Source organism: Capricornis sumatraensis, unplaced genomic scaffold (assembly GCF_032405125.1).
Source record: "Capricornis sumatraensis isolate serow.1 unplaced genomic scaffold, serow.2 scaffold1, whole genome shotgun sequence".
NCBI lineage: Eukaryota > Metazoa > Chordata > Mammalia > Artiodactyla > Bovidae > Capricornis > Capricornis sumatraensis.
Window position 1 is genome coordinate 11,188,886 of NW_027184612.1, and position 22,002 is coordinate 11,210,887.

The window sequence follows — 22,002 nt, forward strand, 5'->3', positions numbered from 1 at the left end:
TTGGATACTTCTGAAGTCTCGCCAGGGGAGACAGGCCTCGTTTCGTGAGGGGGCATGCACGTGCACTTTCCTTCCAGGCTTTAGCAGCAATGTCACGCTTCCCGTGGCGTGGATCAAAGGATCTGTGGTTTTCCCTCGAGGCTTTCCCTCGAGGCTTTCCCACAGGGCTGTCCCACATGCCACCGTGATGTGAGTCGATCCTCGGCGTGAAAGATGAGCCAGTGCAGGGCAAAGAGGTTCCTCTGGAATGGACTGAGACATCTGGGGGACTCTTGGAATGGTGGTACGACCATGGAGTTCCTCTCGCCTTTCCTGTTGAGAGTGCCTCCTCTTGAGATGCGACGGGAACGCCGGGAATTCTTTCCCGTTTAAAGCAGGGAAAGGATCCCTCATCTCGAGCTACGAGGGGGAAACGGGGCTCCTCTGGATGTGGGCGGGACCATCGTGCTTCCTCTCGAGTGGAGACGGGTATGGCGGTGAACTTCTTGAGTCGCAGCAAGGGTGTGAAAGACCCTTTCGAAGTTCCAGAGGTTAGGTGTCATTAGTCTCCAGACGCCTTATCGGAAATAGGCCTCATCTCGCCTGGAAGGGAGAACTTCCTGGATTTTCTCGAGTTGCGGCAGGTGTTCTCGAGTTACGACGGGGACCTCAGGGACCCGCCCTGGTGGCCTCAGGAGAGGCCAGTCCCCATGCGAGTTGCTAGGGGGCCTCTCGGGATTCCTCTCCCGTCGATACCGGGGCCAAAAACCTTGTGTGGAGTCAGGGCTGGAACCGAGGATTCCTCTCAGGGGCTGACATGGATCTTTGGGTACTTCTGGAGTCTGCCCAGGGGAGTCAGGCCTCGTCTCGAGTGGGGGCATGCACGTGCGCTTTCCTTCCAGGCTGTAGCAGCAATGTCACGCTTCCCGTCGCGTGGATCAAAGGATCTGTGGTTTTCCCTCGAGGCTTTCCCTCTAGGCTTTCCCACAGGGCTGTCCCACGTGCCACCGTGGTGTGAGTCGATCCTCGGCGTGAAAGATGAGCCAGTGCAGGGCAAAGAGGTTCCTCTGAAATGGACTGAGACATCTGGGGGACTCTTGGAATGGTGGTACGACCATGGAGTTCCTCTCGCCTTTCCTGTTGAGAGTGCCTCCTCTTGAGATGCGACGGGAACGCCGGGAATTCTTTCCCGTTGAAAGCAGGGAAAGGATCCCTCATCTCGAGCTATGAGGGGGAAACGGGGATCCTCTGGATGTGGGCGGGACCATCGTGCTTCCTCTCGAGTGGAGACGGGTATGGCGGTGAACTTCTTGAGTCGCAGCAAGGGTGTGAAAGACCCTTTCGAAGTTCCAGAGGTTAGGTGTCATTAGTCTCCAGACGCCTCATCGGAAATAGGCCTCATCTCGCCTGGAAGGGAGAACTTCCTGGATTTTCTCGAGTTGCGGCAGGTGCTCTCGAGTTACGACGAGGACCTCAGGGACACGCCCTGGTGGCCTCAGGAGAGGCCAGTCCCCATGCGAGTTGCTAGGGGGTCTCTCGGGATTCCTCTCCCGTCGATACCGGGGCCAAAAACCTTGTGTGGAATCAGGGCCGGAACCGAGGATTCCTCTCAGGGGCTGACATGGATCTTTGGGTACTTCTGGAGTCTCCCCAGGGGAGTCAGGCCTCGTCTCGAGTGGGGGCATGCACGTGCGCTTTCCTTCCAGGCTTTAGCAGCAATGTCACGCTTCCCGTCGCGTGGATCAAAGGATCTGTGGTTTTCCCTCGAGGCTTTCCCTCGAGGCTTTCCCACAGGGCTGTCCCACGTGCCACCGTGGTGTGAGTCGATCCTCGGCGTGAAAGATGAGCCAGTGCAGGGCAAAGAGGTTCCTCTGGAATGGACTGAGACATCTGGGGGACTCTTGGAATGGTGGTACGACCATGGAGTTCCTCTCCTTTCCTGTTGACAGTGCCTCCTCTTGAGATGCGACGGGAACGCAGGGAATTCTTTCCCGTTGAAAGCAGGGAAAGGATCCCTCATCTCGAGCTACGAGGGGGAAACGGGGCTCCTTTCGATGTGGTCGGGACCATCGTGCTTCCTCTAGAGTGGAGACGGGTATGGTGGTGAACTTCTTGAGTTGCAGCAAGGGTGTGAAAGACCCTTTCGAAGTTCCAGAGGTTAGGTGTCATTAGTCTCCAGACGCCTCATCGGAAATAGGCCTCATCTCGCCTGGAAGGGAGAACTTCCTGGATTTTCTCGAGTTGCGGCAGGTGTTCTCGAGTTACGACGGGGACCTCAGGGACCCGCCCTGGTGGCCTCAGGAGAGGCCAGTCCCCATGCGAGTTGCTAGGGGGCCTCTCGGGATTCCTCTCCCGTCGATACCGGGGCCAAAAACCTTGTGTGGAGTCAGGGCTGGAACCGAGGATTCCTCTCAGGGGCTGACATGGATCTTTGGGTACTTCTGGAGTCTCCCCAGGGGAGTCAGGCCTCGTCTCGAGTGGGGGCATGCACGTGCGCTTTCCTTCCAGGCTGTAGCAGCAATGTCACGCTTCCCGTCGCGTGGATCAAAGGATCTGTGGTTTTCCTTCGAGGCTTTCCCTCGAGGCTTTCCCACAGGGCTGTCCCACGTGCCACCGTGGTGTGAGTCGATCCTCGGCGTGAAAGATGAGCCAGTGCAGGGCAAAGAGGTTCCTCTGGAATGGACTGAGACATCTGGTGGACTCTTGGAATGGTGGTACGACCATGGAGTTCCTCTCGCCTTTCCTGTTGAGAGTGCCTCCTCTTGAGATGCGACGGGAACGCCGGGAATTCTTTCCCGTTGAAAGCAGGGAAAGGATCCCTCATCTCGAGCTACGAGGGGGAAACGGGGATCCTCTGGATGTGGGCGGGACCATCGTGCTTCCTCTCGAGTGGAGACGGGTATGGCGGTGAACTTCTTGAGTCGCAGCAAGGGTGTGAAAGACCCTTTCGAAGTTCCAGAGGTTAGGTGTCATTAGTCTCCAGACGCCTCATCGGAAATAGGCCTCATCTCGCCTGGAAGGGAGAACTTCCTGGATTTTCTCGAGTTGCGGCAGGTGCTCTCGAGTTACGACGAGGACCTCAGGGACACGCCCTGGTGGCCTCAGGAGAGGCCAGTCCCCATGCGAGTTGCTAGGGGGCCTCTCGGGATTCCTCTCCCGTCGATACCGGGGCCAAAAACCTTGTGTGGAGTCAGGGCCGGAACCGAGGATTCCTCTCAGGGGCTGACATGGATCTTTGGGTACTTCTGGAGTCTCCCCAGGGGAGTCAGGCCTCGTCTCGAGTGGGGGCATGCACGTGCGCTTTCCTTCCAGGCTGTAGCAGCAATGTCACGCTTCCCGTCGCGTGGATCAAAGGATCTGTGGTTTTCCCTCGAGGCTTTCCCTCGAGGCTTTCCCATAGGTCTATCCCACGTGCCACCGTGCCCTGAGTCGATCCTCGGCGTGAAAGATGAGCCAGTGCAGGGCAAAGAGGATCCTCTGGAATGGACTGAGACATCTGGGGGACTCTTGGAATGGTGGTACGACCATGGAGTTCCTCTCGCCTTTCCTGTTGAGAATGCCTCCTCTTGAGATGCGACGGGAACGTAGGGAATTCTTTCCCGTTGAAAGCAGGGAAAGGATCCCTCATCTCGAGCTACGAGGGGGAAACGGGGCTCCTCTGGATGTGGTCGGGACCATCGTGCTTCCTCTCGAGTGGAGACGGGTATGGTGGTGAACTTCTTGAGTTGCAGCAAGGGTGTGAAAGACCCTTTCGAAGTTCCAGAGGTTCGGTGTCATTAGTCTCCAGACGCCTCATCGGAAATAGGCCTCATCTCGCCTGGAAGGGAGAACTTCCTGGATTTTCTCGAGTGGCGGCAGGTGTTCTCGAGTTACGACGGGGACCTCAGGGACCGGCCCTGGTGGCATCAGGAGAGGCCATTCCCCATGCGAGTTGCTAGGGGGCCTCTCGGGATTCCTCTTCCGTCGATAGCGGGGCCAAAAACCTTGTGTGGAGTCAGGGCCGGAACCGAGGATTCCTCTCAGGGGCTGATATGTATCTTTGGATACTTCTGGAGTCTCGCCAGGGGAGACAGGCCTCGTTTCGTGAGGGGGCATGCACGTGCACTTTCCTTCCAGGCTTTAGCAGCAATGTCACGCTTCCCGTGGCGTGGATCAAAGGATCTGTGGTTTTCCCTCGAGGCTTTCCCTCGAGGCTTTCCCACAGGGCTGTCCCACGTGCCACCGTGGTGTGAGTCGATCCTCGGCGTGAAAGATGAGCCAGTGCAGGGCAAAGAGGTTCCTCTGGAATGGACTGAGACATCTGGTGGACTCTTGGAATGGTGGTACGACCATGGAGTTCCTCTCGCCTTTCCTGTTGAGAGTGCCTCCTCTTGAGATGCGACGGGAACGCCGGGAATTCTTTCCCGTTGAAAGCAGGGAAAGGATCCCTCATCTCGAGCTACGAGGGGGAAACGGGGATCCTCTGGATGTGGGCGGGACCATCGTGCTTCCTCTCGAGTGGAGACGGGTATGGCGGTGAACTTCTTGAGTCGCAGCAAGGGTGTGAAAGACCCTTTCGAAGTTCCAGAGGTTAGGTGTCATTAGTCTCCCGACGCCTCATCGGAAATAGGCCTCATCTCGCCTGGAAGGGAGAACTTCCTGGATTTTCTCGAGTTGCGGCAGGTGCTCTCGAGTTACGACGAGGACCTCAGGGACCCGCCCTGGTGGCCTCAGGAGAGGCCAGTCCCCATGCGAGTTGCTAGGGGGCCTCTCGGGATTCCTCTCCCGTCGATACCGGGGCCAAAAACCTTGTGTGGAGTCAGGGCCGGAACCGAGGATTCCTCTCAGGGGCTGACATGGATCTTTGGGTACTTCTGGAGTCTCCCCAGGGGAGTCAGGCCTCGTCTCGAGTGGGGGCATGCACGTGCGCTTTCCTTCCAGGCTGTAGCAGCAATGTCACGCTTCCCGTCGCGTGGATCAAAGGATCTGTGGTTTTCCCTCGAGGCTTTCCCTCGAGGCTTTCCCATAGGTCTATCCCACGTGCCACCGTGCCCTGAGTCGATCCTCGGCGTGAAAGATGAGCCAGTGCAGGGCAAAGAGGATCCTCTGGAATGGACTGAGACATCTGGGGGACTCTTGGAATGGTGGTACGACCATGGAGTTCCTCTCGCCTTTCCTGTTGAGAATGCCTCCTCTTGAGATGCGACGGGAACGCAGGGAATTCTTTCCCGTTGAAAGCAGGGAAAGGATCCCTCATCTCGAGCTACGAGGGGGAAACGGGGCTCCTCTGGATGTGGTCGGGACCATCGTGCTTCCTCTCGAGTGGAGACGGGTATGGTGGTGAACTTCTTGAGTTGCAGCAAGGGTGTGAAAGACCCTTTCGAAGTTCCAGAGGTTCGGTGTCATTAGTCTCCAGACGCCTCATCGGAAATAGGCCTCATCTCGCCTGGAAGGGAGAACTTCCTGGATTTTCTCGAGTGGCGGCAGGTGTTCTCGAGTTACGACGGGGACCTCAGGGACCGGCCCTGGTGGCATCAGGAGAGGCCATTCCCCATGCGAGTTGCTAGGGGGCCTCTCGGGATTCCTCTTCCGTCGATAGCGGGGCCAAAAACCTTGTGTGGAGTCAGGGCCGGAACCGAGGATTCCTCTCAGGGGCTGATATGTATCTTTGGATACTTCTGGAGTCTCGCCAGGGGAGACAGGCCTCGTTTCGTGAGGGGGCATGCACGTGCACTTTCCTTCCAGGCTTTAGCAGCAATGTCACGCTTCCCGTGGCGTGGATCAAAGGATCTGTGGTTTTCCCTCGAGGCTTTCCCTCGAGGCTTTCCCACAGGGCTGTCCCACGTGCCACCGTGGTGTGAGTCGATCCTCGGCGTGAAAGATGAGCCAGTGCAGGGCAAAGAGGTTCCTCTGGAATGGACTGAGACATCTGGTGGACTCTTGGAATGGTGGTACGACCATGGAGTTCCTCTCGCCTTTCCTGTTGAGAGTGCCTCCTCTTGAGATGCGACGGGAACGCCGGGAATTCTTTCCCGTTGAAAGCAGGGAAAGGATCCCTCATCTCGAGCTACGAGGGGGAAACGGGGATCCTCTGGATGTGGGCGGGACCATCGTGCTTCCTCTCGAGTGGAGACGGGTATGGCGGTGAACTTCTTGAGTCGCAGCAAGGGTGTGAAAGACCCTTTCGAAGTTCCAGAGGTTAGGTGTCATTAGTCTCCCGACGCCTCATCGGAAATAGGCCTCATCTCGCCTGGAAGGGAGAACTTCCTGGATTTTCTCGAGTTGCGGCAGGTGCTCTCGAGTTACGACGAGGACCTCAGGGACACGCCCTGGTGGCCTCAGGAGAGGCCAGTCCCCATGCGAGTTGCTAGGGGGCCTCTCGGGATTCCTCTCCCGTCGATACCGGGGCCAAAAACCTTGTGTGGAGTCAGGGCCGGAACCGAGGATTCCTCTCAGGGGCTGACATGGATCTTTGGGTACTTCTGGAGTCTCCCCAGGGGAGTCAGGCCTCGTCTCGAGTGGGGGCATGCACGTGCGCTTTCCTTCCAGGCTGTAGCAGCAATGTCACGCTTCCCGTCGCGTGGATCAAAGGATCTGTGGTTTTCCCTCGAGGCTTTCCCTCGAGGCTTTCCCATAGGGCTGTCCCACGTGCCACCGTGCTGTGAGTCGATCCTCGGCGTGAAAGATGAGCCAGTGCAGGGCAAAGAGGATCCTCTGGAATGGACTGAGACATCTGGGGGACTCTTGGAATGGTGGTACGACCATGGAGTTCCTCTCGCCTTTCCTGTTGAGAATGCCTCCTCTTGATATGCGACGGGAACGCAGGGAATTCTTTCCCGTTGAAAGCAGGGAAAGGATCCCTCATCTCGAGCTACGAGGGGGAAACGGGGCTCCTCTGGATGTGGTCGGGACCATCGTGCTTCCTCTCGAGTGGAGACGGGTATGGTGGTGAACTTCTTGAGTTGCAGCAAGGGTGTGAAAGACCCTTTCGAAGTTCCAGAGGTTCGGTGTCATTAGTCTCCAGACGCCTCATCGGAAATAGGCCTCATCTCGCCTGGAAGGGACAACTTCCTGGATTTTCTCGAGTGGCGGCAGGTGTTCTCGAGTTACGACGGGGACCTCAGGGACCGGCCCTGGTGGCATCAGGAGAGGCCATTCCCCATGCGAGTTGCTAGGGGGCCTCTCGGGATTCCTCTTCCGTCGATAGCGGGGCCAAAAACCTTGTGTGGAGTCAGGGCCGGAACCGAGGATTCCTCTCAGGGGCTGATATGTATCTTTGGATACTTCTGGAGTCTCGCCAGGGGAGACAGGCCTCGTTTCGTGAGGGGGCATGCACGTGCACTTTCCTTCCAGGCTTTAGCAGCAATGTCACGCTTCCCGTGGCGTGGATCAAAGGATCTGTGGTTTTCCCTCGAGGCTTTCCCTCGAGGCTTTCCCACAGGGCTGTCCCACGTGCCACCGTGGTGTGAGTCTGTCCTCGGCGTGAAAGATGAGCCAGTGCAGGGCAAAGAGGTTCCTCTGGAATGGACTGAGACATCTGGGGGACTCTTGGAATGGTGGTACGACCATGGAGTTCCTCTCGCCTTTCCGGTTTAGAGTGCCTCCTCTTGAGATGCGACGGGAACGCCGGGAATTCTTTCCCGTTGAAAGCAGGGAAAGGTTCTCTCATCTCGAGCTACGAGGGGAAAACGGGGATCCTATGGATGTGGGCGGGACCATCGTGCTTCCTCTCGAGTGGAGACGGTTATGGCGGTGAACTTCTTGAGTCGCAGCAAGGGTGTGAAAGACCCTTTCGAAGTTCCAGAGGTTAGGTGTCATTAGTCTCCAGACGCCTCATCGGAAATAGGCCTCATCTCGCCTGGAAGGGAGAACTTCCTGGATTTTCTCGAGTTGCGGCAGGTGCTCTCGAGTTACGACGAGGACCTCAGCGACCCGCCCTGGTGGCCTCAGGAGAGGCCAGTCCCCATGCGAGTTGCTAGGGGGTCTCTCGGGATTCCTCTCCCGTCGATACCGGGGCCAAAAACCTTGTGTGGAGTCAGGGCCGTAACCGAGGATTCCTCTCAGGGGCTGACATGGATCTTTGGGTACTTCTGGAGTCTCCCCAGGGGAGTCAGGCCTCGTCTCGAGTGGGGGCATGCACGTGCGCTTTCCTTCCAGGCTGTAGCAGCAATGTCACGCTTCCCGTCGCGTGGATCAAAGGATCTGTGGTTTTCCCTCGAGGCTTTCCCTCGAGGCTTTCCCACAGGGCTGTCCCACGTGCCACCGTGGTGTGAGTCGATCCTCGGCGTGAAAGATGAGCCAGTGCAGGGCAAAGAGGTTCCTCTGGAATGGACTGAGACATCTGGGGGACTCTTGGAATGGTGGTACGACCATGGAGTTCCTCTCGCCTTTCCTGTTGAGAGTGCCTCCTCTTGAGTTGCGACGGGAACGCCGGGAATTCTTCCCCGTTTAAAGCAGGGAAAGGATCCCTCATCTCGAGCTACGAGGGGGAAACGGGGATCCTCTGGATGTGGGCGGGACCACCGTGCTTCCTCTCGAGTGGAGACGGGTATGGCGGTGAACTTCTTGAGTCGCAGCAAGGGTGTGAAAGACCCTTTCGAAGTTCCAGAGTTTAGGTGTCATTAGTCTCCAGACGCCTCATCGGAAATAGGCCTCATCTCGCCTGGAAGGGAGAACTTCCTGGATTTTCTCGAGTTGCGGCAGGTGCTCTCGAGTTACGACGAGGACCTCAGGGACCCGCCCTGGTGGCCTCAGGAGAGGCCAGTCCCCATGCGAGTTGCTAGGGGGCCTCTCGGGATTCCTCTCCCGTCGATACCGTGGCCAAAAACCTTGTGTGGAGTCAGGGCCGGAACCGAGGATTCCTCTCAGGGGCTGACATGGATCTTTGGGTACTTCTGGAGTCTCCCCAGGGGAGTCAGGCCTCGTCTCGAGTGGGGGCATGCACGTGCGCTTTCCTTCCAGGCTGTAGCAGCAATGTCACGCTTCCCGTCGCGTGGATTAAAGGATCTGTGGTTTTCCCTCGAGGCTTTCCCTCGAGGCTTTCCCTCGAGGCTTTCCCACAGGGCTGTCCCACGTGCCACCGTGGTGTGAGTCGATCCTCGGCGTGAAAGATGAGCCAGTGCAGGGCAAAGAGGTTCCTCTGGAATGGACTGAGACATCTGGGGGACTCTTGGAATGGTGGTACGACCATGGAGTTCCTCTCGCCTTTCCTGTTGAGAGTGCCTCCTCTTGAGATGCGACGGGAACGCCGGGAAGTCGTTCCCGTTGAAAGCAGGGAAAGGATCCCTCATCTCGAGCTACGAGGGGGAAACGGGGCTCCTCTGGATGTGGGCGGGACCATCGTGCTTCCTCTCGTGTGGAGACGGGTATGGCGGTGAACTTCTTGAGTTGCAGCAAGGGTGTGAAAGACCATTTCGAAGTTCCAGAGGTTAGGTGTCATTAGTCTCCAGACGCCTCATCGGAAATAGGCCTCATCTCGCCTGGAAGGGAGAACTTCCTGGATTTTCTCGAGTTGCGGCAGGTGTTCTCGAGTTACGACGCGGACCTCAGGGACCCGCCCTGGTGGACTCAGGAGAGGCCAGTCCCCATGCGAGGTGCTAGGGGGCCTCTCGGGATTCCTCTCCCGTCGATACCGGGGCCAAAAACCTTGTGCGGAGTCAGGGCCAGAACCGAGGATTCCTCTCAGGGGCTGACATGGATCTTTGTGTACTTGTGGAGTCTCCCCAGGGGAGTCAGGCCTCGTCTCGAGTGGGGGCATGCATGTGCGCTTTCGTTCCAGGCTGTAGCAGCAATGTCACGCTTCCCGTGGCGTGGATCAAAGGATCTGTGGTTTTCCCTCGAGGCTTTCCCTCGAGGCTTTCCCACAGGGCTGTCCCACGTGCCACCGTGGTGTGAGTCGATCCTCGGCGTGAAAGATGAGCCAGTGCAGGGCAAAGAGGTTCCTCTGGAATGGACTGAGACATCTGGGGGACTCTTGGAATGGTGGTACGACCATGGAGTTCCTCTCGCCTTTCCTGTTGAGAGTGCCTCCTCTTGAGATGCGACGTGAACGCCGGGAATTCTTTCCCGTTGAAAGCAGGGAAAGGATCCCTCATCTCGAGCTACGAGGGGGAAACGGGGCTCCTCTGGATGTGGGCGGGACCATCGTGCTTCCTCTCGAGTGGAGACGGGTATGGCAGTGAACTTCTTGAGTTGCAGCAAGGGTGTGAAAGACCCTTTCGAAGTTCCAGAGGTTAGGTGTCATTAGTCTCCAGACGCCTCATCGGAAATAGGCCTCATCTCGCCTGGAAGGGAGAACTTCCTGGATTTTCTCGAGTTGCGGCAGGTGTTCTCGAGTTACGACGGGGACCTCAGGGACCCGCCCTGGTGGCCTCAGGAGAGGCCAGTCCCCATGCGATGTGCTAGGGGGCCTCTCGAGATTCCTCTCCCGTCGATACCGGGGCCAAAAACCTTGTGTGGAGTCAGGGCCGCAACCGAGGATTCCTCTCAGGGGCTGACATGTATCTTTGGGTACTTCTGGAGTCTCCCCAGGGGAGTCAGGCCTCGTCTCGAGTGGGGGCATGCACGTGCGCTTTCCTTCCAGGCTGTAGCAGCAATGTCACGCTTCCCGTCGCGTGGATCAAAGGATCTGTGGTTTTCCCTCGAGGCTTTCCCTCGAGGCTTTCCCACAGGGCTGTCCCACGTGCCATCGTGGTGTGAGTCGATCCTCGGCGTGAAAGATGAGCCAGTGCAGGGCAAAGAGGTTCCTCTGGAATGGACTGAGACATCTGGGGGACTCTTGGAATGGTGCTACGACCATGGAGTTCCTCTCGACTTTCCTGTTGAGAGTGCCTCCTCTTGAGATGCGACGGGAACGCCGGGAATTCTTTCCCGTTGAAAGCAGGGAAAGGATCCATCATCTCGAGCTACGAGGGGGAAACGGGGCTCCTCTGGATGTGGGCGGGACCATCGTGCTTCCTCTCGAGTGGAGACGGGTATGGCGGTGAACTTCTTGAGTTGCAGCAAGGGTGTGAAAGACCCTTTCGAAGTTCCAGAGGTTAGGTGTCATTAGTCTCCAGACGCCTCATCGGAAATAGGCCTCATCTCGCCTGGAAGGGAGAACTTCCTGGATTTTCTCGAGTTGTGGCAGGTGTTCTCGAGTTACGACGGGGACCTCAGGGACCCGCCCTGGTGGCCTCAGGAGTGGCCAGTCCCCATGCGAGGTGCTAGGGGGCCTCTCGGGATTACTCTCCCGTCGATACCGGGGCCAAAAACCTTGTGTGGAGTCAGGGCCGGAACCGAGGATTCCTCTCAAGGGTTGACATGGATCTTTGGGTACTTGTGGAGTCTCCCCAGGGGAGTCAGGCCTCGTCTCGAGTGGGGGCATGCACGTGCGCTTTCCTTCCAGGCTGTAGCAGCAATGTCACGCTTCCCGTGGCGTGGATCAAAGGATCTGTGGTTTTCCCTCGAGGCTTTCCCTCGAGGCTTTCCCACAGGGCTGTCCCACGTGCCACCGTGGTGTGAGTCGATCCTCGGCGTGAAAGATGAGCCAGTGCAGGGCAAAGAGCTTCCTCTGGAATGGACTGAGACATCTGGGGGACTCTTGGAATGGTGGTACGACCATGGAGTTCCTCTCGCCTTTCCTGTTGAGAGTGCCTCCTCTTGAGATGCGACGGGAACGTCGGGAATTCGTTCCCGTTGAAAGCAGGGAAAGGATCCCTCATCTCGAGCTATGAGGGGAAACGGGGCTCCTATGGATGTGGGCGGGACCATCGTGCATGCTCTCGAGTATAGACAGGTATGGCGGTGAACTTCTTGAGTTGCAGCAAGGGTGTGAAAGACCCTGTCGAAGTTCCAGAGTTTAGGTGTCATTAGTCTCCAGACGCCTCATCGGAAATAGGCCTCATCTCACCTGGAAGGGAGAACTTCCTGGATTTTCTCGAGTTGCGACAGGTGTTCTCGAGTTACGACGGGGACCTCAGGGACCCACCCTGGTGGCCTCAGGAGAGGCCAGTCCCCATGCCAGGTGCTAGGGGGCCTCTCGGGATTCCTCTCCCGTCGATACCGTGGCCAAAAGCCTTGTGTGCAGTCAGGGCCGGAACCGAGGATTCCTCTCAGGGGCTGACATGGATCTTTGGGTACTTCTGGAGTCTCCCCAGGGGAGTCAGGCCTCGTCTCGAGTGGGGGCATGCACGTGCGCTTTCCTTTCAGGCTGTAGCAGCAATGTCACGCTTCCCGTCGCATGGATCAAACAATCTGTGGTTTTCCCTCGAGGCTTTCCCTCGAGGCTTTCCCACAGGGCTGTCCCACATGCCACCGTGGTGTGAGTCGATCCTCGGCGTGAAAGATGAGCCAGTGCAGGGCAAAGAGGTTCCTCTGGAATGGACTGAGACATCTGGGGGACTCTTGGAATCGTGCTACAACCATGGAGTTCCTCTCGACTTTCCTGTTGAGAGTGCCTCCTCTTGAGATGCGACGGGAACGCCGGGAATTCTTTCCCGTTGAAAGAATGGAAAGGATCCATCATCTCGAGCTACGAGGGGGAAACGGGGCTCCTCTGGATGTGGGCGGGACCATCGTGCTTCCTCTCGAGTGGAGACGGGTATGGCGGTGAACTTCTTGAGTTGCAGCAAGGGTGTGAAAGACCGTTTCGAAGTTCCAGAGGTTAGGTGTCATTAGTCTCCAGACGCCTCATCGGAAATAGGCCTCATCTCGCCTGGAAGGGAGAACTTCCTGGATTTTCTCGAGTTGTGGCAGGTGTTCTCGAGTTACGACGGGGACCTCAGGGACCCGCCCTGGTGGCCTCAGGAGTGGCCAGTCCCCATGCGAGGTGCTAGGGGGCCTCTCGGGATTCCTCTCCCGTCGATACCGGGGCCAAAATCCTTGTGTGGAGTCAGGGCCGGAACCGAGGATTCCTCTCAAGGGCTGACATGGATCTTTGGGTACTTGTGGAGTCTCCCCAGGGGAGTCAGGCCTCGTCTCGAGTGGGGGCATGCACGTGTGCTTTCCTTCCAGGCTGTATCAGCAATGTCACGCTTCCCGTGGCGTGGATCAAAGGATCTGTGGTTTTCCCTCGAGGCTTTCCCACAGGGCTGTCCCACGTGCCACCGTGGTGTGAGTCGATTCTCGGCGTGAAAGATGAGCCAGTGCAGGGCAAAGAGCTTCCTCTGGAATGGACTGAGACATCTGGGGGACTCTTGGAATGGTGGTACGACCATGGAGTTCCTCTCGCCTTTCCTGTTGAGAGTGCCTCCTCTTGAGATGCGACGGGAACGCCGGGAATTCTTTCCCGTTGAAAGCAGGGAATGGATCCCTCATCTCGAGCTACGAGGGGGAAACGGGGCTCCTCTGGATGTGGGCGGGACCATCGTGCTTCCTCTCGAGTGGAGACGGGTATGGCGGTGAACTTCTTGAGTTGCAGCAAGGGTGTGAAAGACCCTTTCGAAGTTCCAGAGGTTAGGTGTCATTTGTCTCCAGAGGCCTCATCGGAAATAGGCCTCATCTCGCCTGGAAGGGAGAACTTCCTGGATTTTCTCGAGTTGCGGCAGGTGTTCTCGAGTTACAACGGGGACCTCAGGGACCCGCCCTGGTGGCCTCAGGAGAGGCCAGTCCCCATGCGAGTTGCTAGGGGGCCTCTCGGGATTCCTCTCCCGTCGATACCGGGGCCAAAAACTTTGTGTGGAGTCAGGGCCGGAACCGAGGATTCCTCTCAGGGGCTGACATGGATCTTTGGGTACTTCTGGAGTCTCCCCAGGGGAGTCAGGCCTCGTCTCGAGTGGGGGCATGCACGTGCGCTTTCCTTCCAGGCTGTAGCAGCAATGTCACGCTTCCCGTCGCGTGGATTAAAGGATCTGTGGTTTACCCTCGAGGCTTTCCCACAGGGCTGTCCCACGTGCCACCGTGGTGTGAGTCGATCCTCGGCGTGAAAGATGAGCCAGTGCAGGGCAAAGAGGTTCCTCTGGAATGGACTGAGAAATCTCGGGGACTCTTGGAATGGTGGTACGACCATGGAGTTCCTCTCGTCTTTCCTGTTGAGAGTGCCTCCTCTTGAGATGCGACGGGAACGCTGAAAATACTTTCCCGTTGATAGCAGGGAAAGGATCCCTCATCTCGAGCTACGAGGGGCAAACGGGGCTCCTCTGGATGTGGGCGGGACCATCATGTTTCCTCTCGAGTGGAGACGGGTATGGCGGTGAACTTCTTGAGTTGCAGCAAGGGTGTGAAAGACCCTTTCGAAGTTCCAGAGGTTCCGTGTCATTAGTCTCCAGACGCCTCATCGGAAATAGGCCTCATCTCGCCTGGAAGGGAGAACTTCCTGGATTTTCTCGAGTTGCGGCAGGTGTTCTCGAGTTACGACGGGGACCTCAGGAACCCGCCCTGGTGGCCTCAGGAAAGGTCAGTCCCCTTGCGAGTTCCTAGGGGGCCTCTCGGGATTCCTCTCCCGTCGATACCGGGGCCAAAATACTTGTGTGGAGTCAGGGCCGGAACCGAGGATTCCTCTCAGGGGCTGACATGGATCTTTGGGTACTTCTGGAGTATCCCCAGGGGAGTCAGGCCTCGTCTCGAGTGGGGGCATGCACGTGCGCTTTCTTTCCAGGCTTTAGCAGCAATGTCACACTTCCCGTCGCGTGGATCAAAGGATCTGTGGTTTTCCCTCTAGGCTTTCCCTCGAGGCTATCCCACAGGGCTGTCCCACGTGCCACCGTGGTGTGAGTCGATCCTCGGCGTGAAAGATGAGCCAGTGCAGGGCAAAGAGGTTCCTCTGGAATGGACTGAGACATCTGGGGGACTCTTGGAATGGTGGTACGACCATGGAGTTCCTCTCGCCTTTCCTGTTGAGAGTGCCTCCTCTTGAGATGCGACGGGAACGCCGGGAATTCTTTCCCGTTGAAAGCAGGGAATGGATCCCTCATCTCGAGCTACGAGGGGGAAACGGGGCTCCTCTGGATGTGGGCGGGACCATCGTGCTTCCTCTCGAGTGGAGACGGGTATGGCGGTGAACTTCTTGAGTTGCAGCAAGGGTGTGAAAGACCCTTTCGAAGTTCCAGAGGTTAGGTGTCATTTGTCTCCAGAGGCCTCATCGGAAATAGGCCTCATCTCGCCTGGAAGGGAGAACTTCCTGGATTTTCTCGAGTTGCGGCAGGTGTTCTCGAGTTACGACGGGGACCTCAGGGACCCGCCCTGGTGGCCTCAGGAGAGGCCAGTCCCCATGCGAGTTGCTAGGGGGCCTCTCGGGATTCCTCTCCCGTCGATACCGGGGCCAAAAACTTTGTGTGGAGTCAGGGCCGGAACCGAGGATTCCTCTCAGGGGCTGACATGGATCTTTGGGTACTTCTGGAGTCTCCCCAGGGGAGTCAGGCCTCGTCTCGAGTGGGGGCATGCACGTGCGCTTTCCTTCCAGGCTGTAGCAGCAATGTCACGCTTCCCGTCGCGTGGATTAAAGGATCTGTGGTTTACCCTCGAGGCTTTCCCACAGGGCTGTCCCACGTGCCACCGTGGTGTGAGTCGATCCTCGGCGTGAAAGATGAGCCAGTGCAGGGCAAAGAGGTTCCTCTGGAATGGACTGAGAAATCTCGGGGACTCTTGGAATGGTGGTACGACCATGGAGTTCCTCTCGTCTTTCCTGTTGAGAGTGCCTCCTCTTGAGATGCGACGGGAACGCTGAAAATACTTTCCCGTTGATAGCAGGGAAAGGATCCCTCATCTCGAGCTACGAGGGGCAAACGGGGCTCCTCTGGATGTGGGCGGGACCATCATGTTTCCTCTCGAGTGGAGACGGGTATGGCGGTGAACTTCTTGAGTTGCAGCAAGGGTGTGAAAGACCCTTTCGAAGTTCCAGAGGTTCCGTGTCATTAGTCTCCAGACGCCTCATCGGAAATAGGCCTCATCTCGCCTGGAAGGGAGAACTTCCTGGATTTTCTCGAGTTGCGGCAGGTGTTCTCGAGTTACGACGGGGACCTCAGGAACCCGCCCTGGTGGCCTCAGGAAAGGTCAGTCCCCTTGCGAGTTCCTAGGGGGCCTCTCGGGATTCCTCTCCCGTCGATACCGGGGCCAAAATACTTGTGTGGAGTCAGGGCCGGAACCGAGGATTCCTCTCAGGGGCTGACATGGATCTTTGGGTACTTCTGGAGTATCCCCAGGGGAGTCAGGCCTCGTCTCGAGTGGGGGCATGCACGTGCGCTTTCTTTCCAGGCTTTAGCAGCAATGTCACACTTCCCGTCGCGTGGATCAAAGGATCTGTGGTTTTCCCTCTAGGCTTTCCCTCGAGGCTATCCCACAGGGCTGTCCCACGTGCCACCGTGGTGTGAGTCGATCCTCGGCGTGAAAGATGAGCCAGTGCAGGGCAAAGAGGTTCCTCTGGAATGGACTGAGACATCTGGGGGACTCTTGGAATGGTGGTACGACCATGGAGTTCCTCTCGCCTTTCCTGTTGAGAGTGCCTCCTCTTGAGATGCGACGGGAACGCCGGGAATTCTTTCCCGTTGAAAGCAGGGAAAGGATCCCTCATCTCGAGCTACGAGGGGGAAACGGGGCTCCTCTGGATGTGGGCGGGACCATCGTGCTTCCTCTCGAGTGGAGACGGGTATGGCGGTGAACTTCTTGAGTTGCAGCAAGGATGTGAAAGACCCTTTCGAAGTTCCAGAGGTTAGGTGTCATTAGTCTCCAGACGCCTCATCGGAAATAGGCCTCATCTCGCCTGGAAGGGAGAACTTCCTGGATTTTCTCGAGTTGCGGCAGGTGTTCTCGAGTTACGACGGGGACCTCAGGGACCCGCCCTGGTGGCCTCAGGAGAGGCCAGTCCCCATGCGAGTTGCTAGGGGGCCTCTCGGGATTCCTCTCCCGTCGATACCGGGGCCAAAAACCTTGTGTGGAGTCAGGGCCGGAACCGAGGATTCCTCTCAGGGGCTGACATGGATCTTTGGGTACTTGTGGAGTCTCCCCAGGGGAGTCAGGCCTCGTCTCGAGTGTGGGCATGCACGTGCGCTTTCCTTCCATGCTGTAGCAGCAATGTCACGCTTCCCGTCGCGTGGATCAAAGGATCTGTGGTTTTCCCTCGAGGCTTTCCCACAGGGCTGTCCCACGTGCCACCGTGGTGTGAGTCGATCCTCGGCGTGAAAGATGAGCCAGTGCAGGGCAAAGAGGTTCCTCTGGAATGGACTGAGACATCTGGGGGACTCTTGGAATGGTGGTACGACCATGGAGTTCCTCTCGCCTTTCCTGTTGAGAGTGCCTCCTCTTGAGATGCGACGGGAACGCCGGGAATTCTTTCCCGTTGAGAGCAGGGAAAGGATCCCTCATCTCGTGCTACGAGTGGGAAACGGGGCTCCTCTGGATGTGGGCGGGACCATCGTGTTTCCTCTCGAGTGGAGACGGGTATGGCGGTGAACTTCTTGAGTTGCAGCAAGGGTGAGAAAGACCCTTTCAAAGTTCCAGAGGTTCGGTGTCATTAGTCTCCAGACGCCTCATCGGAAATAGGCCTCATCTCGCCTGGAAGGGAGAACTTCCTGGATTTTCTCGAGTTGCGGCAGGTGTTCTCGAGATACGACGGGGACCTCAGGGACCCGCCCTGGTGTCCTCAGGAAAGGCCAGTCCCCATGCGAGTTGCTCGGGGGCCTCTCGGGATTCCTCTCCCGTCGATACCGGGGCCAAAATCCTTCTGTGGAGTCAGGGCCGGAACCCAGGATTCCTCTCAGGGGCTGACATGGGTCTTTGGGTACTTCTGGAGTCTCCCCAGGGGGGTCAGGCCTCCTCTCGAGTGGGGGCATGCACGTGCGCCTTCCTTCCAGGCTGTAGCAGCAATGTCACGCTTCCCGTCACGTGGATCAAAGGATCTGTGGTTTTCCCTCGAGGCTTTCCCTCGAGGCTTTCCCACAGGGCTGTCCCACGTGCCACCGTGGTGTGAGTCGATCCTCGGCGTGAAAGATGAGCCAGTGCAGGGCAAAGAGGCTCCTCTGGAATGGACTGAGACATCTGGGGGACTCTTGGAATGGTGGTACGACCATGGAGTTCCTCTCGCCTTTCCTGTTGATAGTGCCTCCTCTTGAGATGCGACGGGAACGCCGGGAATTCTTTCCCGTTGAAAGCAGGGAAAGGGTCCCTCATCTCGAGCTCCGAGGGGGAAACGGGGCTCCTCTGGATGTGGGCGGGACCATCGTGCTTCCTCTCGAGTGGAGACGGGTATGGAGGTGAACTTCATGAGTTGCATCAAGGGTGTGAAAGACCCTTTCGAAGTTCCAGAGGTTTGTTGTCATTTGTCTCCAGACGCCTCATCGGAAATAGGCCTCATCTCGCCTGGAAGGGAGAACTTCCTGGATTTTCTCGAGTTGCGGCAGGTGTTCTCGAGTTACGACGGGGACCTCAGGGACCCGCCCTGGTGGCCTCAGGAGAGGCCAGTCCCCATGCGAGTTACTAGGGGGCCTCTCGGGATTCCTCTCCGGTCGATACCGGAGCAAAAAACCTTGTGTGGAGTCAGGGCCGGAACCGAGGATTCCTCTCAGGGGCTGACATGGATCTTTGGGTACTTCTGGAGTCTCCCCAGGGGAGTCAGGCCTCGTCTCGAGTGGGGGCATGCTCGTGCGCTTTCCTTCCAGGCTGTAGCAGCAATGTCACGCTTTCCGTCCCGTGGATCAAAGGATCTGTGGTTTTCCCTCGAGGCTTTCGCTCGAGGCTTTCCCACAGGGCTGTCCCACGTGCCACGGTGGTGTGAGTCGATCCTCGGCGTGAAAGATGAGCCAGTGCAGGGCAAAGAGGTTCCTCTGGAATGGACTGAGACATCTGGGGGACTCTTGGAATGATGGTACGACCATGGAGTTCCTCTCGCCTTTCCTGTTGAGAGTGCCTCCTCTTGAGATGCGACGGGAACGCCGGGAATTCTTTCCCGTTGAAAGCAGGGAAAGGATCCCTCATCTCGAGCTACGAGGGGGAAACTGGGCTCCTCTGGATGTGGGCGGGACCATGGTGCTTCCTCTCGAGTGGAGACGGGTATGGCGGTGAACTTCTTGAGTTGCAGCAAGGATGTGAAAGACCCTTTCGAAGTTCCAGAGGTTAGGTGTCATTAGTCTCCAGAGGCCTCATCGGAAATAGGCCTCATCTCGCCTGGAAGGGAGAACTTCCTGGATTTTCTCGAGTTGCGGCAGGTGTTCTCGAGTTATGACGGGGAACTCAGGGACCCGCCCTGGTGGCCTCAGGAGAGGCCGGTCCCCATGCGAGTTGCTAGGGGGCCTCTCGGGATTCCTCTCCCGTAGATACCGGGGCCAAAAATCTTGTGTGGAGTCAGGGCCGGAACCGAGGATTCCTCTCAGGGGCTGACATGGATCTTTGGGTACTTGTGGAGTCTCCCCAGGGGAGTCAGGCCTCGTCTCGAGTGGGGGCATGCACGTGCGCTTTCCTTCCAGGCTGTAGCAGCAATGTCACGCTTCCCGTGGCGTGGATCAAAGGATCTGTGGTTTTCCCTCGAGGCTTTCCCTCGAGGCTTTCCCACAGGGCTGTCCCACGTGCCACCGTTGTGTGTGTCGATCCTCGGCGTGAAAGATGAGCCAGTGCAGGTCAAAGAGTTTCCTCTGGAATGGACTGAGACATCTGGGGGACTCTTGGAATGGTGGTACGACCATGGAGTTCCTCTCGCCTTTCCTGTTGAGAGTGCGTCCTCTTGAGATGCGACGGGAACGCCGGGAATTCTTTCCCGTTGAAAGCAGGGAAAGGATCCCTCATCTCGAGCTCCGAGTGGGAAACGGGGCTCCTCTGGATGTGGGCGGGACCATCGTGCTTCCTCTCGAGTGGAGACGGTATGGCGGTGAACTTCTTGAGTTGCAGCAAGGGTGTGAAAGACCCTTTCGAAGTTCCAGAGGTTAGGTGTCATTAGTCTCCAGAGGCCTCATCGGAAATAGGCCTCATCTCGCCTGGAAGGGAGAACTTCCTGGATTTTCTCGAGTTGCGGCAGGTGTTCTCGAGTTACGACGGGGACCTCAGGGACCCGCCCTGGTGGCCTCAGGAGAGGCCAGTCCCCATGCGAGTTACTAGGGGGCCTCTCGGGATTCCTTTCCGGTCGATACCGGGGCCAAAAACCTTGTGTGGAGTCAGGGCCGGAACCGAGGATTCCTCTCAGGGGCTGACATGGATCTTTGGGTACTTCTGGAGTCTCCCCAGGGGAGTCAGGCCTCGTCTCGAGTGGGGGCATGCACGTGCGCTTTCCTTCCAGGCTGTAGCAGCAATGTCACGCTTCCCGTGGCGTGGATCAAAGGATCTGTGGTTTTCCCTCGAGGCTTTCCCTCGAGGCTTTCCCACAGGGTTGTCCCACGTGCCACCGTTGTGTGTGTCGATCCTCGGCGTGAAAGATGAGCCAGTGCAGGGCAAGGAGGTTCCTCTGGAATGGACTGAGACATCTGGGGGACTCTTGGAATGGTGGTACGACCATGGAGTTCCTCTCGCCTTTCCTGTTGAGAGTGCCTCCTCTTGAGTTGCGACGGGAACGCCGGGAATTCTTTCCCGTTGAAAGCAGGGAAAGGATCCCTCATCTCGAGCTCCGAGGGGGAAACGGGGCTCCTCTGGATGTGGGCGGGACCATCGTGCTTCCTCTCGAGTGGAGACGGTATGGCGGTGAACTTCTTGAGTTGCAGCAAGGGTGTGAAAGACCCTTTCGAAGTTCCAGAGGTTAGGTGTCATTAGTCTCCAGACGCCTCATCGGAAATAGGCCTCATCTCGCCTGGTGCCGGGGTCCAGCCCCGGTGGATCCAGGGAATTCGAAGGGTGGACGGCGTTGGCGTGGAAAAACTCGTTTATTTATTAATATAAGATTAGATTAAGAAACTATAGTGTAGTAGGAAGATTAAGTGGAGGAAGAAGGCTGAATAGCTTGGTTTACGCGGAAGACCAATAAAATTCCAGACAAGTAATTTGCACCATCTACGTTGGGCCACCGGTGCCCGCTTGAATATCTAAGGGTGCCTCGCCTTAAGCTCCCTTTCGCGCGGACCTTAGTAACCAGGGCAAATAAGTAGACCTGGAGAGCCTCCGCGCCCCAGATGGAAATTCAGCCTGAAATTAAAGTAAAGAGCAGAGGGAAGAAAAGGGAGAGAAAATGAGAGAGAGAGAGACACGGGGGGAGCCAGATTCCCCAGAAACCAGGCCGAGAGACTAGTTCAAGAAACTGGTCCGAGAAGCTGGTCCGAGAAACTGGTCCGAGAAACTGGTCCGAGAAACTGGTCTGAGAACCTGGTCCCGTCCTTTATTGTTCAGAAGGCCTTTTATACTTTTGATAAAACATGGAGATCAATGGGCAACACAAAATTATGTAGCGTTCGCAGCCCAGACTCTTTCTATACATCATTTTGTATACAAAAGGTCTCAGGTGATTTACATTATCTTCTGGCCAAGAGGCTTGTTAACACTTTTTGGCCCTCTTCCTTAATGAATGTTAATTTTGTTTCCCCTGAAGTGTTTTTCTTTGATCTGCATCTCCTTAAAGCATTAAAGTTGCATCTCTATAGAACAAAGGCGCAGTGGGTTATAACAAAGAAGGTACTTAACTCAAAGGTCTAATGTTGCTAATACAAGGTCTACTACTTGTTTTTCTATATACCAACTATATCTAAAAATAAAGGATATGAAAATTTGGCAGCAAGCATTGACTCAACAAATGAAACTTTTAATCAGTCCTATTCTAAAGATTTTGACTCTTCGGAAGCCCCTACATTCCTAGGATGTTTTAAGCTTCCTGTGCCTCCTGCGGTCAGGAGGCCTCAAACAATCACATGCGCAGCTGTACGAGTCCTGCAGGCAGGCTAGAAAGCCATCGGAGGGGTTTTTTGGATTGAAACACTCTTTCAAATGTAGAAGACTAAAGCCCTGAATTGACTTTTTCCAGAAAATGTCAGAAGAGTGGAAAAGCAGAGCACAAAAGCCGGCAGATTTTTGTTGGGGTACATGCTTAGGAATTTCCAGAGGGGTCCCTGAAGTCTGAGCACGCCTTGCGTATGTCAGCTTCCTTCCTCATGACCTTGTCACGGGCGGGATTCCTCACACTGGCTCCCGGCATCTCACCCTTTTAAATTTTAATTAATTAATTAT